This window comes from Chelon labrosus, assembly GCF_963514085.1.
Source record: "Chelon labrosus genome assembly, chromosome: 21".
In the NCBI taxonomy this organism is placed as follows: Eukaryota; Metazoa; Chordata; class Actinopteri; order Mugiliformes; family Mugilidae; genus Chelon; species Chelon labrosus.
Genome location: NC_140354.1, coordinates 22,149,411 through 22,174,773, shown reverse-complemented (window position 1 = coordinate 22,174,773; position 25,363 = coordinate 22,149,411). Strand labels below are relative to the sequence as shown.

The 25,363-nt window shown below is 39.2% G+C and overlaps 1 gene segment (V, D, J or C); it reads left to right on the top strand.

Annotated features, from left to right (window-relative positions):
• The window catches only part of LOC311506744 (immunoglobulin heavy constant mu-like), a 50,192-nt gene extending 25,566 nt beyond the window's left edge, over positions 1 to 24,626 (top strand). Inside the window, exon 6 of the C gene segment in view lies at positions 24,483 to 24,626.
• The last annotated feature ends 737 nt before the right edge of the window (positions 24,627 to 25,363 follow it).

Genomic DNA, 25,363 nt, shown 5'->3' with positions numbered 1-25,363 from the left:
TCACAGCAAACAAAAGGTTTGATACTTTTAACATGATCAGGACTGCTGTCACGACTTTATTGTGGAGAAAAAGAAGGAATTACAGAGAACTGTTTTACAATGATTATCTGCTAGGACTGAAGAAAGGACATGGAAAGTAGCTGCTAGATACAGGAGATATTATTTTCATGTTAGATTGATTCATATTTAATTGATTTAAATTGGTGTTCCAAAATATATCATAGCTATACTGATATAGTATTTATTTATTGATGTAGTGTGAGGAGGAGTCAATGCAAATCTGGATCTCGTCCATCTTTATTAATGTGACTGCAAACTGAAGAGAAACCAAACCACCAACCAGACATGCAACTCATTTCCACAATGACTTTAACTGCATGTCTAACGTTTCTGCTGCTGTTCTCTGGTGAATACCACACTTCTGCTCTCCTCTGGTTCTATGTCAAAGCTTCATGTTCTGTTCTGATCACACTGCTTTTCTTCCAGGTGTTTGCAGTCAGACTCTGACTCAGTCTGAACCAGTGGTGAAGCGGCCTGGAGAGTCCCACAAACTGACCTGTACATATGCAGGAATATCAGATGATGATGCTGATATCAGCTGGATCAGACAAGCTGAAGGAAAAGTACGGGAGTGGGTTGCCCATATATCTGCTCCGAGTGGAGCCACTAAAGCTTATTCCACGTCTGTCCAGAATCGCTTCACCATATCCAGAGACAACAACGTGGATCAAGTGTATCTGCAGATGAACAGCTTGACGACTCTGCACTTTATTATTGTGCTCGCAGACACACAGTGACACAGGAAGCCACAGAGCTGTACAAAAACACTGCAGATGTCACAGTGACTCTCACTGATAGAATATAAATAGCTTTTCAGACTAATATTCAAAATATCTCATGCACGTTCCCACTCTATGTTTCTGTTAGAATTTGCCCTATGTGCTAAAAGCCAATTCACATCTTTTTAATTCCACTGGATATTAAATATCTGCTTTTTAAAACAAGAAGTTGCTGTTGTTAATGTAGGAACCTCAAGTTTAGAACGAAACTAATTCATGTAATCTATTAAATAGTTTTTCTCTGGTCTTTTAACAAGCTCCAGGTTTTAAAGCTCCCATTAGTTCTTAAACAATATATCAAATAAATGACAGTGCTGTTGCTTTAGTTTTAACTTGAAACTTCCGTAGCAGCTTATTATTCTGCTGTCTTATCCAGTATCTAGTACATTCTTTAAGACAGTTGGTGTTGAATCAATAAATAATTGTTAATTATGTAGAAAATGAACCAGGAAGGGAAGTTTAATCAGAGCTCTGCACAATAAAACATGAATAAATGGTATAAATGTGAAATGTAATGTGAACATTTACAGAAAAGAAAGTGATAAATAAATGAGCAAATGTATTAACTTGAAATACTTCAATAAAGATCAGTTCTCAATAAAATAGTTGAAGAGAAAACAACAATCTGGTGAAATGCAAGTAAAACTAAGAGAAAACCTGCAAATGAAGTGTAGTGAATATGTAGTCATGTAATGAAGTGAGTCATAATACTGTATGAGTAGGACCAAATCAAATGATGCAGGGTCTCTTCTAAAATCACTAGAGGGCAGTCAGAGTCAAGTTTCTCTCTTCACTGTCATAAAGAGACTCTCTGCTGTTCTCATTGATCTGAATTTTTCTTAAACTCTTGATATTGTCAAAGTTCAAATCTTTCTACCTTGAACAAAAGATGAGCAGCAGGAAGAAGATGCTGTTTATTCTTGTGTTCATTCAAAGAAACAGATCAACAGACCCTGACTCTCTACCCAACATGATGAATGGAATCAGTTCAACATGATACAGCAGAGTATGTCTGATATATGACTGGTTGGAAAGTTACATTTCATGACTAAATGATTGATCAGAGGTGATTTCCAGGTGTGTGTTCACTCTGCAGAGAATCACTGAGCAGACTTTTCTGTTGGCTCCACTTAGAGCAGCACTGATGCTTCACATGTTTGATTCATTCTATGCAAACTCAGTGACCTTCCATGTTCCTCAGCTATAAAACCATCAGACTGTCAGTGGAGTTCACAGCAAGTCAGCTTCACCAACAAACATGTTTCCTGTAGCTCTGTTACTGCTCCTAGCAGCTGGATGTGAGTCTCTTTAGATGATAGTCAGCACATGTTGTTTTTCTAATATAACCTGATCATTTGATAGAAAACATTTTCTTCTTTTAACAGGTGTGAAGTGTCAACAGTTGACACAGCCAGCCTCTGTGACTGTGCAGCCAGGTCAACGTCTGACCATCACCTGTCAGGTCTCTTATTCTGTTAGCAGCTATAGGACACACTGGATCAGACAACCTGCAGGAAAAGGACTGGAGTGGATTGGAGGTGCAGCTCATGGATACACCACATACTACAAAGATTCTCTAAAGAACAAGTTCAGTATCAACTTAGACTCTTCCAGCAACACAGTGACTCTAAATGGACAGAATGTGCAGCCTGAAGACTCTGCTGTGTATTACTGTGCCAGAGTCTCACAGTGGTTAAAGTGAACAGAGAGGCTGTACAAAAACATCCAAGTATTTATTTCCACTAGAACCTCCAGGGGGCAGTAGAAGACCTAAAATATGAAGTTCAACACAAACAGTGAAGACAGCAATCAGCTGATGATGAGCACACCTGAGAAGACTGAGCTCTATTCAGTCTTCTCAGGTGTGGCTGGTTAAGGTGATTAAGCACAAGCCACAGACACCAGTAGAGGTGCAGAGGGGTGTAACAAGCACTGAAGCATGTCAGGCTCTGAAAACTACTTTCACATTGAATAACGGACGATTAAGACACACTCCAGAAGACACACTGTTAACACCTCCAACTGATTTAAGTCCAACTGACTCCAGTTAGACCAACACTGATGCTTCATATGTTTGACTGTATGCAAACTCAGTGACCTCCTTTGTTCCTCAGCTATAAAAACTTCCCATCATACTGTGGAGGAAACAGAACATCAGACTCAACATGTTTCCAACATGTTTCCTGTAAAACCATTAAACACGTCATGATCATGTGAAGTCAAACCCCCAGTCCTCATCTGAAGTTGGCTGACAGACCTCACAGAGTTACAGTCCCAGTTCTGACTGCAAAAAGAAGAAAATAAAAATACTGATCTTGATACAAATAGAGGAAGACATTGTCTGTTGTTCTGTTCCACCATCATAGTGGTTGCTTCATTACTTTCTGAATACATCAGTCACTGTCACCATGGTAACAAGATTATACTAAATGTAAAAAATGACATCAGTGAAACATTTTATTTTTTTCACTGTTATCGGTAAAAAAAGCTTTGTAAATCAGATATTATTCTGAACAAAGAGGATCTTTCTCAGCATCTCATCATGGAGACTGAAGGTTTCTCAGGAGACAGTACATGGAGCTCTAACAACTTCTATTGAATTCAAAACAAACCAGTCCAGACAAAAGCATTTACAGTTGCTTCTCAAAACACTAGAGGGCAGTCTAGGAGCAGGACTGGGTGTGATACTTGTTCTCCCAGAATTACTTGATAATCATTTGATGAAGCCTGCACAGTAGAAACATCACTAAGAAAGGACCTTAAGGTAATTCATAATGGTTCATTCATTTAAAACAAACTTCTATTTTAACCTGATCCAATGATCTATATTTATTGAGAATTGATATCATATTAAACTAATATTCATTTGTATATTTTCATAACTGATCACATCCAGCTGCATCCTTCCTGAGAGGAGGAGTCAATGCAAAACAAAGATGTCTTCCACCTCTACTTATCTGACTGCAGAGAGGATGACAGAGAACAGTGGACACACAGTTTAACATGATGGACTGTAGGACAGGACTGCTGCTTTTAACTATCTGCTGGGCAGGTCAACACTTTCACTCATCTTCATTTTACATAGCTTTGATTGGAGTCAGCAGCTTATTTCACTTGATGCTTTTTATTCTCTTGACAGGTGTTGATGGTCAGACTCTGACACAATCTGAACCAGTGGTTAAAAGACCTGGAGAATCCCACACACTGACCTGTACAGGCTCTGGATACAACTTTGGAGGCTATGGCATGAACTGGGTCAGACAGGCTCCTGGAAAAAGACTGGAGTGGATCGCTTATATATGCACATCCAGTTCTCCTATCTCTTACTCCCAGTCAGTCCAGGGTAGATTCACCATCTCCAGAGATGACTCCAGCAGTAAAGTCTATCTCCAGATGAACAGTCTGAAGACTGAGGACACAGCAGTTTATTACTGTGCCAGGAGAGACTCACAGTGAGAGACAGTAATAGGAGAGTCATACAAAAACTACTTCCTCTATTTACCACCACCACTGGAAACATTCAGCTTCTTCTCTTTCATTCTTCTTGTAACATTGATGTCAATAAATTTAAGTGGTAAAATGTTCATTCTCATTAAAACGTGGTTACAACACATGAGAAACAGTTCAGAGTAGGTTGAAATTTCAGAAACCAGTGTGTGTTACCTTTTTGTCTTTTTGTTATTGAAATTCATTCATAATTATTCAAGATATGATTTTCAGTCCAAATGAAATAATACATATGACAGACAGTAAATAATTCATGTCTCTCCTTTATTTTCATGTGTCTGTCTGACTAAGAACAGACAGATTGTTTGTATCGTAACTTGAAACAATGGTCATCACCTCTATACTACTGATTTCTTCACACAGATAGTTTTCATCCCCACATATTAAAATAAAAATCTCATATTGAATGTTTCTACAACTGAGGAGGATGTGTGGTGTGAGAGCCAGAATACTTAACAACAACTTAAAATAATACAATTCATCTAAAATGAAACTATTCTTATTCGAGATTAGATTACTTTTTTGTCCCCTCTAACTATATGTACATGATATCCAAGTGTAGTATAAATCCAATAGTCCTCTCAGACCATTCTAGAATCCACCTACAGATCCAATGCATTCAGAAAAGGTTTATCTCTAGGCGATGGAGATTTAACCCTTCCCTTTTTAAAGATAATGAACTTAAATCAATCATACGTGTGTGGATATCAAATTATATTAAAGAAAACAACGATCCCTCCTTAGAGCCTAATATTATTTGGGAGGCAGCAAAAGCTACATTAAGAGGACTTCTTATCTCATATGTCTCATTTAAAAATCATGAAAAACTTGGTAAAAGAAAAGAAATAGAAAGAGAAGTAATACAAATGGAAAACCTTCATAAAAAAGCACCTACTGAGAACAACCGGAAACAATTAGTTATTGCTAAAGCAAAATTAAACACTATGATATCAGAGGAGATCATACAAAAAATGAATTTTATTAAACAAAAAGATTATGAAATGGGAAATAAACCAGGTAAATTATTAGTCCATCAAATAAAGAAGGAGCAAGCTGAAAAGACTATAAAAGCTATACACTTTAGTGATAATAAAACAACCTATCACCCTGGAGAGATCAACCAAACCTTTTTCAATTTCTATAATAATCTTTACAAATCACAAAGGGGTTACTCTCAACAAAAATTGGAGGATTACCTCAGCAAAATCAAGCTACCTGAAGTCTCAGCTTCAGACCAACACTCCTTAAATTTACCATTTACAGAAGCTGAAATACTGGCTACAATTAATTCAATGTCGTTAAATAAAAGTCCAGGACCAGATGGTTTCTCAGTAGATTTTTATAAAGAGTTTTGGCCTGAGATCCATCCTATATTTATGGCAATGGTGAACAACTTCTGTAAGGAAAAAATACTCCCGCAGACAATGAACTTGGCTTATATTAGTGTTTTACTTAAAGGTGGCAAAGATCCCCTGCAATGCTCATCATACAGGCCTATAAGCCTCCTGGACCACGACTACAAAATTATCACCAAACTTTTAGCTAGAAGGCTGGAGTCAATCCTACCTAAACTAATTAACCCAGACCAGTCAGGCTTTATAAAGGGGAGATATGCAACTGACAACATTAGGAGAACTCTGAATATAATAAACTGTATTAACAATCAGCGGAAGCCCTCTCTTCTGTTATCTTTAGATGCAGAGAAGGCTTTTGACAGGGTTGAGTGGAGCTTTCTCTTTTCTATTCTGGTGAAATTTAAAATGGGTGGTAACTTTATTGATTGGATTAGGAGTATTTATAACAGCCCTAAAGCTGCAGTCATAACAAATGGCTACTGCTCAAACTTCTTTGCTTTAACTAGAGGGACCAGGCAGGGGTGCCCTTTGTCACCTTTACTTTTTGCCATGGTGATTGAACCACTGGCTGTATTTGTTAGAGACAACACCAATATCCAAGGTTTCAAGTTTGACGCTAATGAACATAAAATGTCCTTATATGCTGACGACATTCTCTTATATATCACTGATCTGGACAATTCTATTTCTCACCTCCTAAATACAATTAAAGAATTTGGTAACTATTCAGGATATAAGATAAATTTTAACAAGTCCAATGCCCTTTTCCTACACACGATACCAACTGAAGAATTGCTATATTCTAGTGGGTTTAATGCTACACCAAAAGGCTTTAAGTACTTGGGTATATTCATTACTCCAGATTTGGATAACTTAATTAAAGAAAATTACACTCCCCTTTCACTTAAGGTTAAGCTAGAGTTATCAAAGTGGGCCTCTCTGCCATTATCACTCTTGGGCAGAATAAATGTAATTAAAATGAATGTTCTCCCAAGATTTATTTTTCTTTTCCAGATGCTTCCATGCTTTTTATCTACAGAGTTCTTTAATTCAATTAATAGCTGTCTCTCGAGATTTATTTGGAGGAATAAAAAACCTCGGATTAGTCTATTGACTTTAATGAAACCTGAAATTTTGGGAGGTCTGAGCTTACCCAACCTCCAATATTATTTTTGGGCAGCCCAAATAAGGAACCTGATCTCATGGTCAATGGAGAGACATGAATCCATGTGGGTTCAGATGGAATCAAAACCATTCGAACCGCTGCCTCTCATCTCCCTCCTATTTATAAACCACTTTGAAAAGATAAAAAATATGAATAAATGTTTCTCCGTAACCAATACTCTACAAACCTGGAAAGACTGTAGAAAGAAAATGGGCATTATCTTGTGTACCTCCATACATTCTCCGATATTTCAAAATCCAGACCTTAATACCCAAATTACTTTGGTCAATACAGGTCAATGGATAAATTCTGGCATAATACATTTTAAAGATTTGTTAAATCAGAATTTGCAGTTAAAACCATTCATGGATTTATGTTCACAATATGACATTTCCAATAAACATTTTTTTAAATATTTACAGATCCGAAGTGTTACAACCACTCTTATTAAGGAAAAAAAAATTCGGCTTGAGCTATCTGAAATGGAAGACACTTTGTTATCCTCAGACACAATAAAAGGAAAGATTAGTGTATTTTACAATATTCTGATAAGAGAAGGTCAATCCTCTTTCCAATTGTTGAAGAAAATATGGGAGAAGGACCTGGGGAGAACTTTTGAAGATAGTGTATGGTTGAATATCTGTAATAGAATTCATTACCCATTTACAAGCAATAAAATTAAGGAAGCTAATTTCAAGTTCATCCACAAAACTTACCTAACTCCATTAAAAATGCATAAAATATCAAATGATATATCAGCAGCTTGTCAGAGATGTAATAAGGCGGAGGGGACATTCATGCATATGTTTTGGGATTGCAGTCTTTTAATAAGTTATTGGAGCTCAATCCACTCTTTTACTCGGTCTGTCATGGAAATACAACTTGATCTGAGCAGCAGTTTATTTTTATTAAACGACACAAATAACTTACAGTTAGATCAAAAAAAATGCAGGATACTCTTTTTGATCACTTATTTTGCAAAGAAATGCATACTTTTATTCTGGAAGAATGATACCCCTCCTTCTTTCAAGATCTTCCTTGAACAACTGTCTTCATTTTTGCCTTTAGAAAAACTGACTCTGGAGAAATACAATCGTGGACATCTTTTTCAAGAATTTTGGTGCCCTATACTATTGGGTATGGCAAAAGCATGAACTGGTATATCAAGGGCTGTGTACATGCTGCTCTTTTATTGTTACTTTGGCTACCATATCGATATGCTGACATTACTGCTGCCCCAAATATTTTTAATTTTAATTTTTTATTTTTCGTTTGCTTTTTCTTTTATATATATATATATATATATATATATATATATATATATATTTTTTTTATTATTATGATTATTTTTTTTCTTTTTATCCTTCTTCCGTTCTTATTTCCAGTAATATTTGTACTTTTACGTTTGTGTGTTTTGTTGGGTTATCCCTCTAAGGGTGGGGGGTGGGAATAATGCTCAAAGGAAAATTGTAAACTGTATGACCGAGGAGCAGTATTTCTGTATGTTATTTGAATGACTTTCTTTTGAGAAATAAAAAGATATTACAAAAAATATAAAACAATAAAAAAAAATAAAATAAAATGAAACTATTTCAGTGAAACATTAATATTACAACTTCTCAACATATACTCAGCATGCATCACTGTCAGACTTTAACTATTGTTTCATTTGTGTAAATGCAGAGAGGTTTTCAGAACGTTCCAGTTTTAATGAGATTAAAATACCATATGGAAAACAGAGGTGATTCAGGCATGTCTGAACTCTGCAGATATAATAACACTGAGAGAACTACATGTGTTGAATTCTATGCAAACTCAGTGATCTTCTTTGTCACTCAGCTATAAAAACTCCTTCATTGACATCAGACTGTCAGTGGAGTTCACAGAACATCAGACTCAACATGTTTCCTGTAGCTCTGCTGCTGCTGTTGGCAGCTGGATCCTGTGAGTCTCTCTGGGTTTGTCTCAGTCAACAGTTGTTCTTCTGCAGAGTCACTTGATAGATTGGAACAAAACTTTTTCTTCTTTTAACAGGTGTGAAGTGTGAACAGTTGACACAGCCAGCCTCTGTGACCGTGCAGCCAGGTCAACGTCTGACCATCACCTGTCAGGTCTCTTATTCTGTTAGTGACTACCACACACAGTGGATCAGACAACCTGCAGGAAAAGGGCTGGAGTGGATTGGGATGAAAAGTGCTTGGTCTTCATCCTACAAAGATTCACTAAAGAACAAGTTCAGTATCGACTTAGACTCTTCCAGCAACACAGTGACTCTAAATGGACAGAATGTGCAGCCTGAAGACTCTGCTGTGTATTACTGTGCCAGAGACTCACAGTGGTTAAAATGAACAGAGAGGCTGTACAAAAACATCCAAGTATTTATTTCCACTAGAACCTCCAGGGGGCAGTAGAAGACCTAAAATATGAAGTTCAACACAAACAGTGAAGACAGCAATCAGCTGATGATGAGCTTTGTTACTGTCTGTTTCATGTATTTTTTCCTAATATGGGTAATATTGAAGGTTAAAGGCAGGTGCATGATAATATATATACCTGACACATCAATTAATTGAGCATGATAGATACAGTAGATAGATCGAGAAATCCACTGATTGATCGATTGATTGATTGATAGACAGATTGATTGATAGGTACTTTATTTATCCCGAGGGAACTTCCGTGTCCAGTAGGATATTTGCATATATAGATTTACTACATATCACTGAACAAGCTTCTCTGTCTGACTATGGTGTCCTCTAGAGGGTGGTGGATGTTGTTCATAATGGACCAGAGTTTGTTCAAGGTCCTTCCATCTACCACAGATATCAGGGACTCCAGCTCTGTCCCTACCACAGAGTCCTCCTTCTGGATCAGCTTGTCCAGCCTTGAGGTGTCCTTCTTCTTAGTCCTCTCCAGCAGCTTCCTGCAGATATTAAACCACCTTAGCCTCCTGAGACGGCTCTGACCTTTGTTGTATACTGAGTCTATGTTAGCAGTTTCTTCATGAAAATATGGGGACACTAAGTTGGTCTGAATGTTCTCCATTGACTAAAAGTTCAATTAATTTGCAAAGGACACAGACGTATAAAAATAGAGGAATTATTGAGGGATTACAGTGTCTGAACACTTGGAGGAGGAGTTTACTGTTACAGCACAGACAGAAACAGTCCATCTAGATCATCCATCATCCATCTAGATACTCGTCTTCAAGAAGTCAGTTTCTCTTCCAATTATTATTGACAAAAAAAAAAAAAAAAAAAACATATGTGCAATTTGTCTTTTTTTTAAAAATAATTTAAAGTATTTGTTTTGGTTGAAATAATCAGATATTCAGTATGATATACTGTTTTCTAATAAATACAAACGAACCAAAAATGACTTGATGAAAATGCAGCATCAAATGAGGTTGCGTGATTTGTTTAAGCCAGTCATGAATTTTGCTGGATATTAAATTTAAACTAACAAAACCATCAAGTCCAGTCCAGCTGCATCCTTCCTGAGAGGAGGAGTCAATGCAAAACAAAGATGTCTTCCACCTCTACTTATCTGACTGCAGAGAGGATGACAGAGAACAGTGGACACACAGTTTAACATGATGGACTGTAGGACAGGACTGCTGCTTTTAACTATCTGCTGGGCAGGTCAACACTTTCACTCATCTTCATTTTACATAGCTTTGATTGGAGTCAGCAGCTTATTTCACTTGATGCTTTTTATTCTCTTGACAGGTGTTGATGGTCAGACTCTGACACAATCTGAACCAGTGGTTAAAAGACCTGGAGAATCCCAAACACTGACCTGTACAGGCTCTGGATTCACATTCAGCAGCTACTGGATGGTCTGGGTCAGACAGGCTCCTGGAAAACGACTGGAGTGGATTTCCCTTATTCATCCTGATGGAAGTAGCAACAAATACTACTCTCAGTCAGTTCAAGGCCGGTTCACCATCTCCAGAGACAACAGCAGAGAGCAGGTGTATCTGCAGATGAACAGTCTGAAGACTGAAGATTCTGCTGTTTATTACTGTACCAGATACTCACAGTGAGAGACAGAAACAGGAGAGTCATACAAAAACTACTTCCTCTATTTACCATCTTTGTGTTTTTAAAGGAATCATGGACGATCAGGAAAATACTTCACAATGACCTACAGGTGGCAGCAAGACATCATGAATGAGAGGATAGAGAATGAAATACAGATGCACACTAGGAAAGGAGCAGCTGTGGTTGTGGTCTGTGACTTCCTGTTTCATATAGTTGCCAATAACAAGTAGTTTTTTGGATAACGATTCTCATGAGAAGTTACAGCTCTTGTATCACGGAATGTTTTAAATATTAATAACTCTTATTAGTTTGAATTTTTCATTACAATTTAATATTTAAAAATTAGTTCAATACATTCTTAATGAAAGTAAAACTAGTAGTAAGTTTTAATCAACCATGTCATAAACAGCAGCTGATCACTGATGTTGAACTTCTATGAATACAAAACATTTCTACAAATCAAGAGACAATAATGTAAATGATGTTAAACTGAAATACAAGATAATGTGAGAGTGAAAAGAGCTTCTGTTATAAAAGATATTCATTAATACACAGGATTAGATGTTACAATCCCTTGTGCCAAAATCCCAAGCAAAACACATTTAGAGGCCCTGTCCAACTGAGAAACCCTAACAAACCTACAGTCATCTGATATGACGATTAACCTACAATCTAAATGAACTAACCAAATGCTGCTGGCTTGTATGGCCCGCTCAGCAGCTAACCAAACAAAAAAATATCGCTGCCAACATGAAGACATCAGGATACCTGGCCTAGTCACCAGCAGTATGCAGCATGTCACTGGGGTTTTCAAGTGGGCACCTCCCTTCACCGATGTTTCATTAAGTTAGGCCCACGACACCTCAAGAAGGCTTAACAGTGAATTCCAGCATCCTGGAGTCACCCCCCACCACGCTGCCACTGCAAAACCCCTTTTTTTCCCACCATTTCTCACCATTAATATTAGACAACAACTAATATTTCAATAATTAGCCTCGTCCTTTTATGAATCACGACCCAAACAAACATATCTACCATGGTTCGCCCCGTTGATGTGGGCTGAAACACGAACCAATCGACCACATCGACAATGATTTGCAAACACACTAAAGTCACGCAGATAGATTAAGATATTAATCCTTGTCATGATTTTCCACCATAATTTTAACTGAACATTCTGTTAAATCTTTAAATCTTAAATCAGTGATGAACATTTATCTCTATATGTTTGATTGGGTTACATTCCTTAAACAGAAATAAAAGCAACGAGCTGAAAGTCAATACAACTCCATAAATCCATGAGGAGCTGCAGATTGGAGTCAGAACTCAGTCATCACTCTGAGTCCACTATTACCTGTCTGGATAGGCTGATATTAATGCTTCATGTGTTTGACTGTATGCAAACTCAGTGACGTCGTCTCTACTCAGATATAAAAACTTCACATCAGACTGTGGAGGAAACAGAACATCAGACTCAACATGTTTCCTGTAGCTCTGCTGCTGCTGTTGGCAGCTGGATCCTGTGAGTCTCTCTGGGTTTGTCCCAGACAACAGTTCCTTCTTTTGAATTGTAACATGATTATTTAAAGTAAATATATATGTTCCTCTTTTTAACAGGTGTGAAGTGTGAACAGTTGACACAGCCAGCCTCTGTGACTGTGCAGCCAGGTCAACGTCTGACCATCACCTGTCAGGTCTCTTATTCTGTTGGGAGCTATAGGACAGCTTGGATCAGACAACCTGCAGGAAAAGGACTGGAGTGGATTGGAATGAAATATACTGGAGATTCATTCTACAAAGATTCACTAAAGAGCAAGTTCAGTATCAACTTAGTCTCCTCCAGCAACACAGTGACTCTAAATGGACAGAATGTGCAGCCTGAAGACTCTGCTGTGTATTACTGTGCCAGAGAGTCACAGTAACACAAACCACCAACAGACCTGAACAAAAACCTCTCAGTGTCTGAACACTTGGAACATGAAGCCACCAGAGGAGGAGCCCTCACACCACTAATGATTTCAGCTGTTTACTGTTACAGTACAGACAGAAACAGTCTTTAGATTTGATCAAATGATCTCAGTGTGATGTGACTTTAAAAACTGAATCTTCTGAAGACGTTCATCTTTAAGAAGCCAAATGTATCTTCCATCATTATTGAATAAATAGCATAGTTATCATTGGTCTTTTTATTTAAATAATGAATCATTAATGTGATATGAGCAAACAACATATGTCTGCTAAAGATGTTTTAGTTGTGATATCAAAACACAATTTAAAGCATTTGTTTTGGGGGAAATCCTCGTACAAAATGTTGTAATGAATAAAAAAGAATTCATTATAATAATAATAATATAATGTACAAAATAATCACATATATATTTTTTTTGTACCTGCTAATATAGTGCTGGAATGGCCTGGCAGTGGTTGGATTGAAACAGGAGGCTTGAGGCTCAGATGAGGTTCAGACCAACCAAGTGTTTATTCACCAGTGTAAATCATTACAACAAAAAAAGGACTTACAAGACATAACAAAATAATTCCTGACTAATGTGCTTTGGTGGCCTGAGGTCTGGTAGCAGCTCTGCCAATCAACCAGTCCCCCTTGTCTCTGTGAGAGGGGTCCCTTTTATAGGCTGCTACTAATTACACTTCAAGCTCTACCACTGAACAGGTGGGCTCCCTCCCTAGATCCACCATACAAGATCATGGTAAATCACATGAATGAACAAATTCATAAACTCACAGATCACAAAATCAGCTTCTGAAGATCAGATACAGGTTGAATGAATGTTTCAGGCCAGTCGTGAATTTAACTGGATATTAAAATCAGACTAACAAAACCAACAAGTCCAGTCCAGCTGCATCCTTCCTGAGAGGAGGAGTCAATGCAAAACAAAGATGTCTTCCACCTCTACTTATCTGACTGCAGAGAGGATGACAGAGAACAGTGGACACACAGTTTAACATGATGGACTGTAGGACAGGACTGCTGCTTTTAACTATCTGCTGGGCAGGTCAACACTTTCACTCATCTTCATTTTACATAGCTTTGATTGGAGTCAGCAGCTTATTTCACTTGATGCTTTTTATTCTCTTGACAGGTGTTGATGGTCAGACTCTGACACAATCTGAACCAGTGGTTAAAAGACCTGGAGAATCCCACACACTGACCTGTACAGGCTCTGGATTCACATTCAGTGACTACAGGATGGTCTGGGTCAGACAGGCTCCTGGAAAAGGACTGGAGTGGATTGCATATATTAGATATGACAGTGCTTACATCTTCTACTCTCAGTCAGTTCAAGGCCGGTTCACCATCTCCAGAGACAACAGCAGAAAGCAGGTGTATCTGCAGATGAACAGTCTGAAGACTGAAGATTCTGCTGTTTATTATTGTGCTCGATGCTCACAGTGACCGAAGTTGGTTGAGCAGCTGTACAAAAACCTCCACAAACGACAAACAGCAATAAGACTCAGAGAGAGCTGGGTTTTCTGTCTCAATGTTTGATACTTAATCATCAATCATCATGTCTCAGTGCATCATTATACAAGTACAAACCATATAAAATATGAAATCAGCTGGATAACAAGGATTTTAAACCATGATTTTGGTTGATTAGGAATGTGCGAATAGAGGCAAAAAAAAATAAAAAATAAAAAATAAAAAAATACTTGACAATGACCTACAGGTGGCAGCAAGACATCATGAATGAGAGGATAGAGAATTAAATACAGATGCACACTGGGAAAGGAGCAGCTGTGGTTGTGGTTTGTGACTTCCTGTTTCATATAGTTGCCAATAACAAGTTGTTTTTTGGATAACCAATGGATAATAATGATATTTTACAGCAGTGTTGAATGACACATGAACTGTAAGTGGACATTTCTCCATAATATTCCAAATCTAAAACTGGTCCAGTTGCTGCTGAGAACAACAATATGAATCAAGTTAAAAACTGCAGTAACATATTGAAGAGAAGTTGTGAAATATATATCATTAATATTGAAGTTGATTTAGCAGCTTATTTCTCCATGAAGTTGTTTATGTATGGAGTCAATAGGAAGCATCATCATCATTTGTTTGGAGTTTTGTCTTTGTCCAGTTGAAGCTTCAAGGTGTAAATATCCAAATGTAGAATAATGATCTACATAGTTGAGTTTTCAGAGATGTGTGAAATATGGTGTGTTTCTCTTTGAGGAGGAGGAGTCAATGCAAAACTGATATCTTTGATGTGTTTATATGTGTTGAAGAGCAAAGGTCAGCTCAGTCTAACATACACACTGCAGACTGGACAAAGACAAGTGACTTTTACAATGATCACACCTGTTATTTTCTTCATCATGTTTTGTACCTTGGCTGGTAAGGACATGAAAATGTGTTGGACAAACAAAGTGATGTGAAGACAATGTGACTGAACTAATGAGCTGTTTCCATTTCTGCAGGTACTGAGGGTCAAACACTGACTGAGTCTGGACCAGTGGTTAAAAGACCTGGAGAATCCCACACACTGACCTGTACATATTCAGGGTTCAGTGGTAATATTAATGCTGTTTGGGTCAGACAGGCTCCTGGAAAAGGACTGGAGTGGATCAGTTTCATCTTTTATGATAGTAGCGGCAAATACTACTCTCAGTCAGTTCAAGGCCGGTTCACCATCTCCAGAGACAACAGCAGAAAGCAGGTGTTTCTGCAGATGAACAGTCTGAAGACTGAAGATTCTGCTGTTTATTATTGTGCTAGTTACTCACAGTGACTGAAGTTGGTTGAGCAGCTGTACAAAAACTCAACTCATCATCCAGATCAAACATTTTCTTTCTTCTTTTCACATTCATGTAATAAACTTTAATGTTACATCATCAACACATCCAGTGAAACACAGTCTCATAAAACTTTCTTCATTCAGATGGTTTTTGTTGCAGCAGACTGTGAAGGTTAAATATTCTGTTGATGTGAGTGTAAATGTGAATGTGTTCGTTTGACTTGTTATAAAACAGTCCATCCTTCATTTCTCATGTGTTTTTATCCTCTCTGTAAAGTGACCTTCCTCACAGTCTCCTATAAAGACTTGATATGAAGCTGTCAGCTGCAGCAGAAGAAGAGGAGCTCCCATCAGATCTCCTTCAACACCAACATGTTCTCTGTAGCTCTGCTGCTGGATCCTGTGAGTCTCACTGAGGCAGAGACTCTGACAGTATGATCACAGCACACTGACTCCTCTTAATGGCTCTTCACTCTCACCTTTCTTTACTGACTGGGATCAATGTCAGATGGTTTCATTCAGTTCAAATGTCAGTTGACTTCATATGCAACATACAGAGATGTAATCTTTTTCTCAATGGTTACAGAAGATAAAAGTAAAAGAAGCTTTTTAAATTTTCCAGTTTTATATTTTTATTGTTATTCATCATTGTCAGACTTTAACTATTGTTTCATTAGTGTAAATGCAGAGAGGTTTCAGAACGTCCCAGCTTTAATGAATTAAAATACCATATGGAAAACAGAGGTGATTCAGACATGTCTGAACTCTGCAGATATAATAACACTGAGAGAACGACTGACTGGAGTCAGACCAACATCCAATCAAGCAATCAATCAATCAATCAATCTTTATTTATAAAGCACTTTAAAAACAACAAGGTTGGCCAAAGTGCTGTACACAGACATGAGAATATAAGAACAAGATTTAAATCATAAAACCAATCAAACCATGTAAACAATACGAACCAACATCTCATGCTGAGTTAAAAGCCAAAGAGAAAAAAAAGAGAGGATCTAAAATGAGGAAGACAGTCGGCCTGTCTAATGTGCAATGGCAAGTTGTTCCACAGTTTGGGGCCAGCAACTGCAAAGACACAGTCACCTCTCATCCTCTTTGTCTTTGGGACAACCAACAATGACTGATCTGCTGACCTGAGAGAACGTGAGGGAGCGTACGGCTGGAGCAGTTCAGACAGATACTGAGGAGCAATGCCACGAATACATTTAAATACAAATAAAATAATTTTAAAATCAATCCAGAAAATGACAGGGAGCCAGTGAATTTCTGCTAAAATTGGAGTATTGTGATCGTGCCTTTTGGTACCCGTTAGAATTTGAGCAGCAGCGTTTTGAATCAGCTATAGTCGAGACAGTGACGTCTGGCTAAGCCCAACATGAAGTGCATTGCAGTAGTCTAAATGAGTTGTAATAAAAGCAAGGATTAAAATCTTGAGGTGACGGAGAGAAAGAAATGGTTTTACTTTGTCCAGTTGTCTCAGTTGGAAGAAACTGGACTTAACCACTGTTTTAACCTGTGCATCCAATTTCAGATCATCCATCCTTTGTGTGTTGAATTCTATGCAAACTCAGTGAGCTTCTTTGTCACTCAGCTATAAAAACTCCTTCATTGACATCAGACTGTCAGTGGAGTTCACAGAACATCAGACTCAACATGTTTCCTGTAGCTCTGCTGCTGCTGTTGGCAGCTGGATCCTGTGAGTCTCTCTGGGTTTGTCTCAGTCAACAGTTGTTCTTCTGCAGAGTCACTTGATAGATTGGAACAAAACATTTTCTTCTTTTAACAGGTGTGAAGTGTGAACAGTTGACACAGCCAGCCTCTGTGACTGTGCAGCCAGGTCAACGTCTGACCATCACCTGTCAGGTCTCTTATTCTATGAGCACCTATGCTACAGCTTGGATCAGACAACCTGCAGGAAAAGGACTGGAGTTGATTGGATGGAAATATACTGGAGCTTCATACTATAAAGATTCTCTAAAGAACAAGTTCAGTATCGACTTAGACTCTTCCAGCAACACAGTGACTCTAAATGGACAGAATGTGCAGCCTGAAGACTCTGCTGTGTATTACTGTGCCAGATACTCACAGTGGTTAAAGTGAACAGAGAGGCTGTACAAAAACATCCAAGTATTTATTTCCACCAGAACCTCCAGGGGGCAGTAGAAGACCTAAAATATGAAGTGCAACACAAACAGTGAAGACGGCAATCAGCTGATGATGAGCTTTGTTACTGCCCATTATAGTGGTGATAGATCATCAGTCATCAAAGGCTGGTTCACCATCTCCAGACAACAGCAGGTGAATCTGCAGATCAAGATTCAATATGTTTATTATGGTGCTCCAGAGACACAGTGACACAAGAGGGAACATTATTTGTCACAGCCCAGTCACCCATCTCCCTCCACGTACTTTTCCATTGACCCCCCCTCTGCATCACTCAGCCTGTCAGCCACTCCCACCTCATCAGTCAACTCAGCTCACCTGTGCACACAGCTGCTTCTCATTCTCTAATCAGGCCAGCATATATTCTTCAGTTCCACACTCACTCCTCTGTCAGCTTGTTCTTTGCCATGTGAGACTTCCTGGTACCGACCCTACCTGTCTCTGACTCATCTGCTCCATCTGCCTTCCAGTCAACTATCTCAGCCTTCTGTTCCCCACCAAGAGTTTTGTCTTTGTCCTCCTGGTTCCTGTAGCTGTCCCATTAAACCATCAAACTCCACACTGATTCTCAGCAGAGTATTATGAGTAGGGCTGAGGACAGATGCTTTATATTATTGCATGCTCTCATCTGCTCCACAATAAGCTTCCAGGCAGTGATGTGGAACAGAGCTTTGAACTGCTGAATGTTCCTTTTTAAACCTGTAGAGGGAGCTCTATGCAAAGTTTTGCTCCTTTTTAAACAAAAATGTGAGATGTCCACAATCAATAATAATTTTAAATCATTAGTGTGACTTTGTGAGATGACAAAAAAAAGAAGTTTGTCCATGCTCAGAATAATGACTAGTGTACCTGATATCTAAACCAAGACTGAAATTTTGTAATTAATAAAATCCTCCTGGTTGTAGTGTTGATGATATACACAGATCAGAGAGGATTGACTTGATGACATCAGTTATTCATTTTACCAAATATAGGCCTGGTGTGTCTGTGTGTCTCTGAGAGGACAATGACATTTAATATTTGTCCAAAAGTCAAATTGTGAGTTGATTCCCTTGAATGTGACTTTAATAGATGGAGTGATGTAGGAGGAGCTGACTGTAACCAAATTCTCACAGGGCTCCAGTTGACATCATATTTAAAGGGGAGTTGAAAACCTACTAATCACACTGTCAACATGGCTGACAGAAAGCTGACACTCTTGGTGGTTGCTCTGTTTGTTTGGAGTGGAGCTGAAGGTTGGACCATAACAGAGTCTGAACCAGTGGTTAAAAGACCTGGAGAGTCTCACAGACTGACCTGTACAACATCTGGACTGTCATTCAGCAGCAGATGGATGGGCTGGATCAGACAGGCTCCTGGAAAAGGACTTGAGTGGATTTCAATTATTGAGGATGACAGTGATCGCAAATTCTACTCTCAGTCAGTTCAAGGCCGGTTCACCATCTCCAGAGACAACAACAGAGAACAGCTGTTTCTGCAGATGAACAGTCTGAAGACTGAAGATTCTGCTGTTTATTATTGTGCTCGAAGTGACACAGTGAGTGAAGTTGGTTGAGCAGCTGTACAAAAACCTCCAGTATTCTTCTCATGGGAAGTTACAGCTCATGTATGAAGGAAACTTTTGTTTTTCAGTAACCCTTCCTTTATGATTAGTTTAAACATTTTATTACACTGCAATATTTATAATTTAATTTCATGCATACATGTCCTTGATGAAAGTACATAATAGTAGTAAGTTTTAATTAACCATGTCAAAAACAGCAGCTGATCACTGATGTTAAACTTCTATGAATACAAAACATTTCTATAAATTAAGGATGAGATGGCATTAATAGAAGAATATTTTGAAAGAGGACATATATGTCATTTTTGTTATGCTTTCAACCCATCATGACATTAACATGTTCCTTGGAACACTGAGAGCATGGGTGAAGGACTTAGGACTCTTTAAATAATGCCAATTTCTTTCCACAAGACATGCAGAAATTTGGCAATGACTGATACTTCTTTCCACAATGTGGACAGTACATGTTGTCTGCTTTCAAAGTGCATCACAGTGTCCACATGTCCACGTAGCTGACTATTCACAAAGCGTAATTTCTCAACGAGCAGCAACCAAACAACCAATCACATCAGCTTATATTTTAGCACGGGCTCTGTCAAATCAGAAACAAGAAGTGTTGTCCCTACCCTTTCCATAATCTGAAATGGTGTTGTGTTTTCTGTAATGTTGTTGTTTTTTGACTTCAGGGCCATCGTAATTCAGCATTCTACAAAGATTCACTTAAGAACAAGTTCAGTATCAACTTAGACTCTTCCAGCAACACAGTGACTCTAAATGGACAGAATGTGCAGCCTGAAGACTCTGCTGTGTATAAAGACACACACTGTTTAATGGAAGCAGAGAGGCTTTCTAAAACATCTGATGAATTTGGATAACACTATCTACAGAGAGTATGACAACACCTCTAAACAAACACACACACTATCAAACTAAACACTGTGAATCAACAGCTGATGATGTGGTTTGTTAGTTCCTGTTTGTTAAGGTCTTCCATCAACATGTGTTTTAACAGTAAGAATTCATCATGCTCCTGTTACTGATTTGAAAAAACCTTCTGTTAAATGATGAATATATCTGGACACTCTATGTTTGTTCATTAATCCTAAAAGATAATGATGAAGAAAGAAGTAGAAATTTGCAAGAGGTGTGTTTCTCTTCGAGGAGGAGGAGTCGATGCAAACTCTGACCTCCTCCATCTTTACATATGTGTTGCAGAGTTTAAGACAGGGACTAAATCACTGACATACACACTGTAGACTGGACAGAGACAAACGGCTTTCACAATGATCACTACTGACTTTGTGCTTGTTTTTCTTTTGCTGTCAGTTAACTGGGACGGTAAGAAGCAAACATTTTCTTTACAGACATGCTGATCAAAAAGACAATGTATCTGCAGGACAGTAGGTAATGAGCTGTGTGTCTGCAGGTACTGGGGGTCAAACACTGACTGAGTCTGGACCAGTGGTTAAAAGACCTGGAGAATCCCACACACTGACCTGTACATATTCAGGGTTCAGTGGTGATTACTGGAACGCTTGGATCAGACAGGCTGCTGGAAAAGGACTGGAGTTTGTTTCTACCATCAGTGGTGACAGTAGCAGCAAATACTACTCTCAGTCAGTTCAAGGCCGGTTCACCACCTCCAGAGACAACAGCAGAAAGCAGGTGTATCTGCAGATGAACAGTCTGAAGACTGAAGATTCTGCTGTTTATTATTGTGCTAGAGACTCACAGTGACTGAAGTTGGTTGAGCAGCTGTACAAAAACCTCCAGCACTGTTCTCATGGGAAGTTACAGCTCATGTATGAAGGAATCTTATTTGTTTATTTATTTTTGCTCTCTGCCTTTTTATTATTTGGATTTGCATTGTTTTTATACTGTAACATTTATGTTTTAATTCAAAATCAACCATGTCAAAAACAGCAGCTGATTACTGACGTTAAACTTCTATGAATACAAAACATTTCTACAAATCAAGAGACAATAATGTCTGTAAATGATATTAAACTGAAATACAAGATAATGTGAGAGTGAAAAGAGCTTCTGTTATAAAATATAGATTAAGATATTAATCCTTGTCATGATTTTCCACCATAATTTTAACTGAACATTCTGTTAAATGTTTAAATCTTACATCAGTGATCAACATTTATCTCTATATCGATCAACTCGTGTTTGTTTTGTCTCTCAGTTCAGTTACAAACTGGACAGAAACAACATGGAGCAGTTAAACTGTCTGTAAATAAGTTGACACTCCTCCAGTAAAGACTAAAAACCAACTTTAATCAACGTTCATCAGAGACATGATTCTGTTTGATTGGGTTACATTCCTTAAACGGAAATAAAAGCAACGAGCTGAAAGTCAATAAAACTCCATAAATCCATGAGGAGCTGCAGATTGGAGTCAGAACTCAGTCATCACTCTGAGTCCACTATTACCTGTCTAGATAGGCTGATATTAATGCTTCATCTGTTTGATTGTATGCAAACTCAGTGACGTCGTCTCTACTCAGATATAAAAACTTCACATCAGACTGTGGAGGAACCAGAACATCAGACTCAACATGTTTCCTGTAGCTCTGCTGCTGCTGTTGGCAGCTGGATCCTGTGAGTCTCTCTGGGTTTGTCTCAGTCAACAGTTGTTCTTCTGCAGAGACACTTGATAGATTGGAACTAAACCTTTTCTTCTTTTAACAGGTGTGAAGTGTGAACAGTTGACACAGCCAGCCTCTGTGACTGTGCAGCCAGGTCAACGTCTGACCATCACCTGTCAGGTCTCTTATTCTCTTGGCTATTGGACAGGTTGGATCAGACAACCTGCGGGAAAAGGACTGGAGTGGATTGGAATGAAAAATACTGGCAGTTCATACTACAAAGATTCTCTAAAGAACAAGTTCAGCATCGACTTAGACTCTTCCAGCAAAACAGTGACTCTAAATGGACAGAATGTGCAGCCTGAAGACTCTGCTGTGTATTACTGTGCCAGAGAGTCACAGTGGTTAAAGTGAACAGAGAGGCTGTACAAAAACATCCAAGTATTTATTTCCACTAGAACCTCCAGGGGGCAGTAGAAGACCTAAAATATGAAGTTCAACACAAACAGTGAAGACAGCAATCAGCTGATGATGAGCTTTGTTACTGCCCATTATAGTGGTGATAGATCATCAGTCATCAAAGGCTGGTTCACCATCTCCAGACAACAGCAGGTGAATCTGCAGATCAAGATTCAATATGTTTATTATGGTGCTCCAGAGACACAGTGTCACAAGAGGGAACATTATTTGTCACAGCCCAGTCACACCCTCATCTGCTCCACAATAAGCTTCCAGACAGTGATGTGGAACAGAGCTTTGAACTGCTGAATGTTCCTTTTTAAACCTGTAGAGGGAGCTCTATGCAAAGTTTTGCTCCTTTATAAACACAAAAATGTGAGATGTCCACAATCAATAATAATTTTAAATCATTGGTGTGACTTTGTGAGATGACAAAAAAAAGTTAATCAATGCTCAGAATAATGACTAGTGTACCTGATATCTAAACCAAGACTGATATTTTGTAATTAATCAAATCCTCCTGGTTGTAGTGTTGATGATATACACAGATCAGAGAGGATTGACTTGATGACATCAGTTATTCATTTTACCAAATATAGGACTGGTGTGTCTGTGTGTCTCTGAGAGGACAATGACATTTAATATTTGTCCAAAAATCAAATTGTGAGTTGATTCCCTTGAATGTGACTTTAATAGATGGAGTGATGTAGGAGGAGCTGACTGTAACCAAATTCTCACAGGGCTCCAGTTGACATCATATTTAAAGGGGAGTTGAAAACCTACTAATCACACTGTCAACATGGCTGACAGAAAGCTGACACTCTTGGTGGTTGCTCTGTTTGTTTGGAGTGGAGCTGAAGGTTGGACCATAACAGAGTCTGAACCAGTGGTTAAAAGACCTGGAGAGTCTCACAGACTGACCTGTACAACATCTGGACTGGACTTCAGCAGCAACTGGTGGGGTTGGGTCAGACAGACTCCTGGAAAAGGACTGGAGTGGATTGCTACTGATGGTCGTAGTAGCAGCTACATCTACTACTCTCAGTCAGTTCAAGGCCGGTTCACCATCTCCAGAGACAACAACAGAGAACAGCTGTTTCTGCAGATGAACAGTCTGAAGACTGAAGATTCTGCTGTTTATTATTGTGCCCGACACTCACAGTGACTGAAGTTGGTTGAGCAGCTGTACAAAAACCTACCGTATCATCAAAATGATCTTTTAATATGGATGGGGTCAAGATGTTGACTCTGAAACTGATCCAAACATAGGATGAAAAGAATCAACCTGTTGTGTAAACTAATGTCACGGGGCAGAAGTGTGGGTTTTAGTATGATTTGAATATTTTGTTTTATTGAATTTTAACCTTTGCATGCTTTTACTTGTGTTGTTTTTAACCATTTTATTTATTATGTTTTTAATGCATGCGTGTGTTTTTAACTAACTACTGCCCGTGAACACACCACCATTTGCACCTGGGAGGCTCCGCCCTCTCCCCGTACCACGGAACCAATCGGTAGCGGGGGAGAGTGGCGCAGGGGTATATAGAAAGGTACGACCCGGAAAAGAAAAAAAGGCACAATGGGAGAAAGACGCCAGAGGTCCGGCGATAAGATGTAAGAACACAAGGAGAACGTGATGGATGGATGGATGGATGGACGGACTGACTGACGGACTGGGAACTGAGAGGACACGAGTCACCACCATGGGAGAGGAACGCCAGAGGGACGTCGTGGCGGCGTGAGGGGAGGAGAATGAAGAGGAGGCCGTGATCGAGCCGAGAACGAGGCGAAGGCAGCGGGTGTCCCAGCAGCGGGTGTGCCGGCCGCACGTATGAAGAGACCGCGGAGCGTTACTACATGAAGTTCTCGCAGCGGCAGGGCAGTGCGCCCTGCCTGGCGGGTAAGTTTCGCCCTATGGGCCGTCAGTAACGCTCTCGTGTGTGGTTGTGCGGCGGCACCTGTACCCGTGCGATGTGTGGACACCCGTACTGGCCATGTTGTTTCTTATCTTCCAGGTGTCAGCCGGGCAGCCCACTGCTAAGGGCCAGAAGAGGCGCCTGCGGCACCTGGAGCGGTGGAAGGCCTCCGTCATCTCCCCTCTGAGCCGCCTCGTCCCCGGTCTGGCGGCCATGATTGACTCTCTTTTTATTTTGTTTTAGTAGTGGACAGTTTTTAATGTTTATTTGTATTCTTTTAACTTTTGGTTTTAAAACCTTTTTAAGGTTTTAACGTTTTGTTCTTTTATTGTTTTTTATTTATTTTAAGTTCTTTTAATAAACCTTTTGTTTTTAGTACACCGGCTCTCGTTGGTTTGCCGTCCTCTCTCTCCTCTGGTCGCTGTCAGCGTGCTCTCCCCCGATAAATCACCAGTACCTGTGCTTCCCCCCTTTCCCTTCAATAACAATAATAACCTTCTCTTCATCTCATCATATCCACTTCTCATCTCCCCCTCTTTCCCCTCGTGACAGAAAAAAATCTGTAACCGAGGGGGGAAGGAATGATGAGAAGTGGAACATGAAATAATGATAAATGAAAAAGTTATTGTTATTAAAGGGGAAAACGCAGGTATTGGTGAATTATCGGGGGAGAGCACGCTGACAGCGACCAGGGGAAAGGGAGGCGGAGAACCACTCGATGCCGGTGTACTGAACAATGATTTATTGGAATGGACTTAACAAAATAAAACCACAAGGTGCTAAAACCTTAAAAGATTTTTAGAAAAAAACAAAGATAAAAACTACGATCGTTAAAAACAGTCCAATCCTAAAGGGTGTCTGCTGGGGTGGCCAAGCCGGGTCCAAGGGCAGTTCAGAGGGGGTGGCGGAGGTCTGCCGCTGGAGCCAGGGGTTACCGGTGCCTCGGTTACCGATTGCAGCGGCCGTCCCGGGAATCGCCT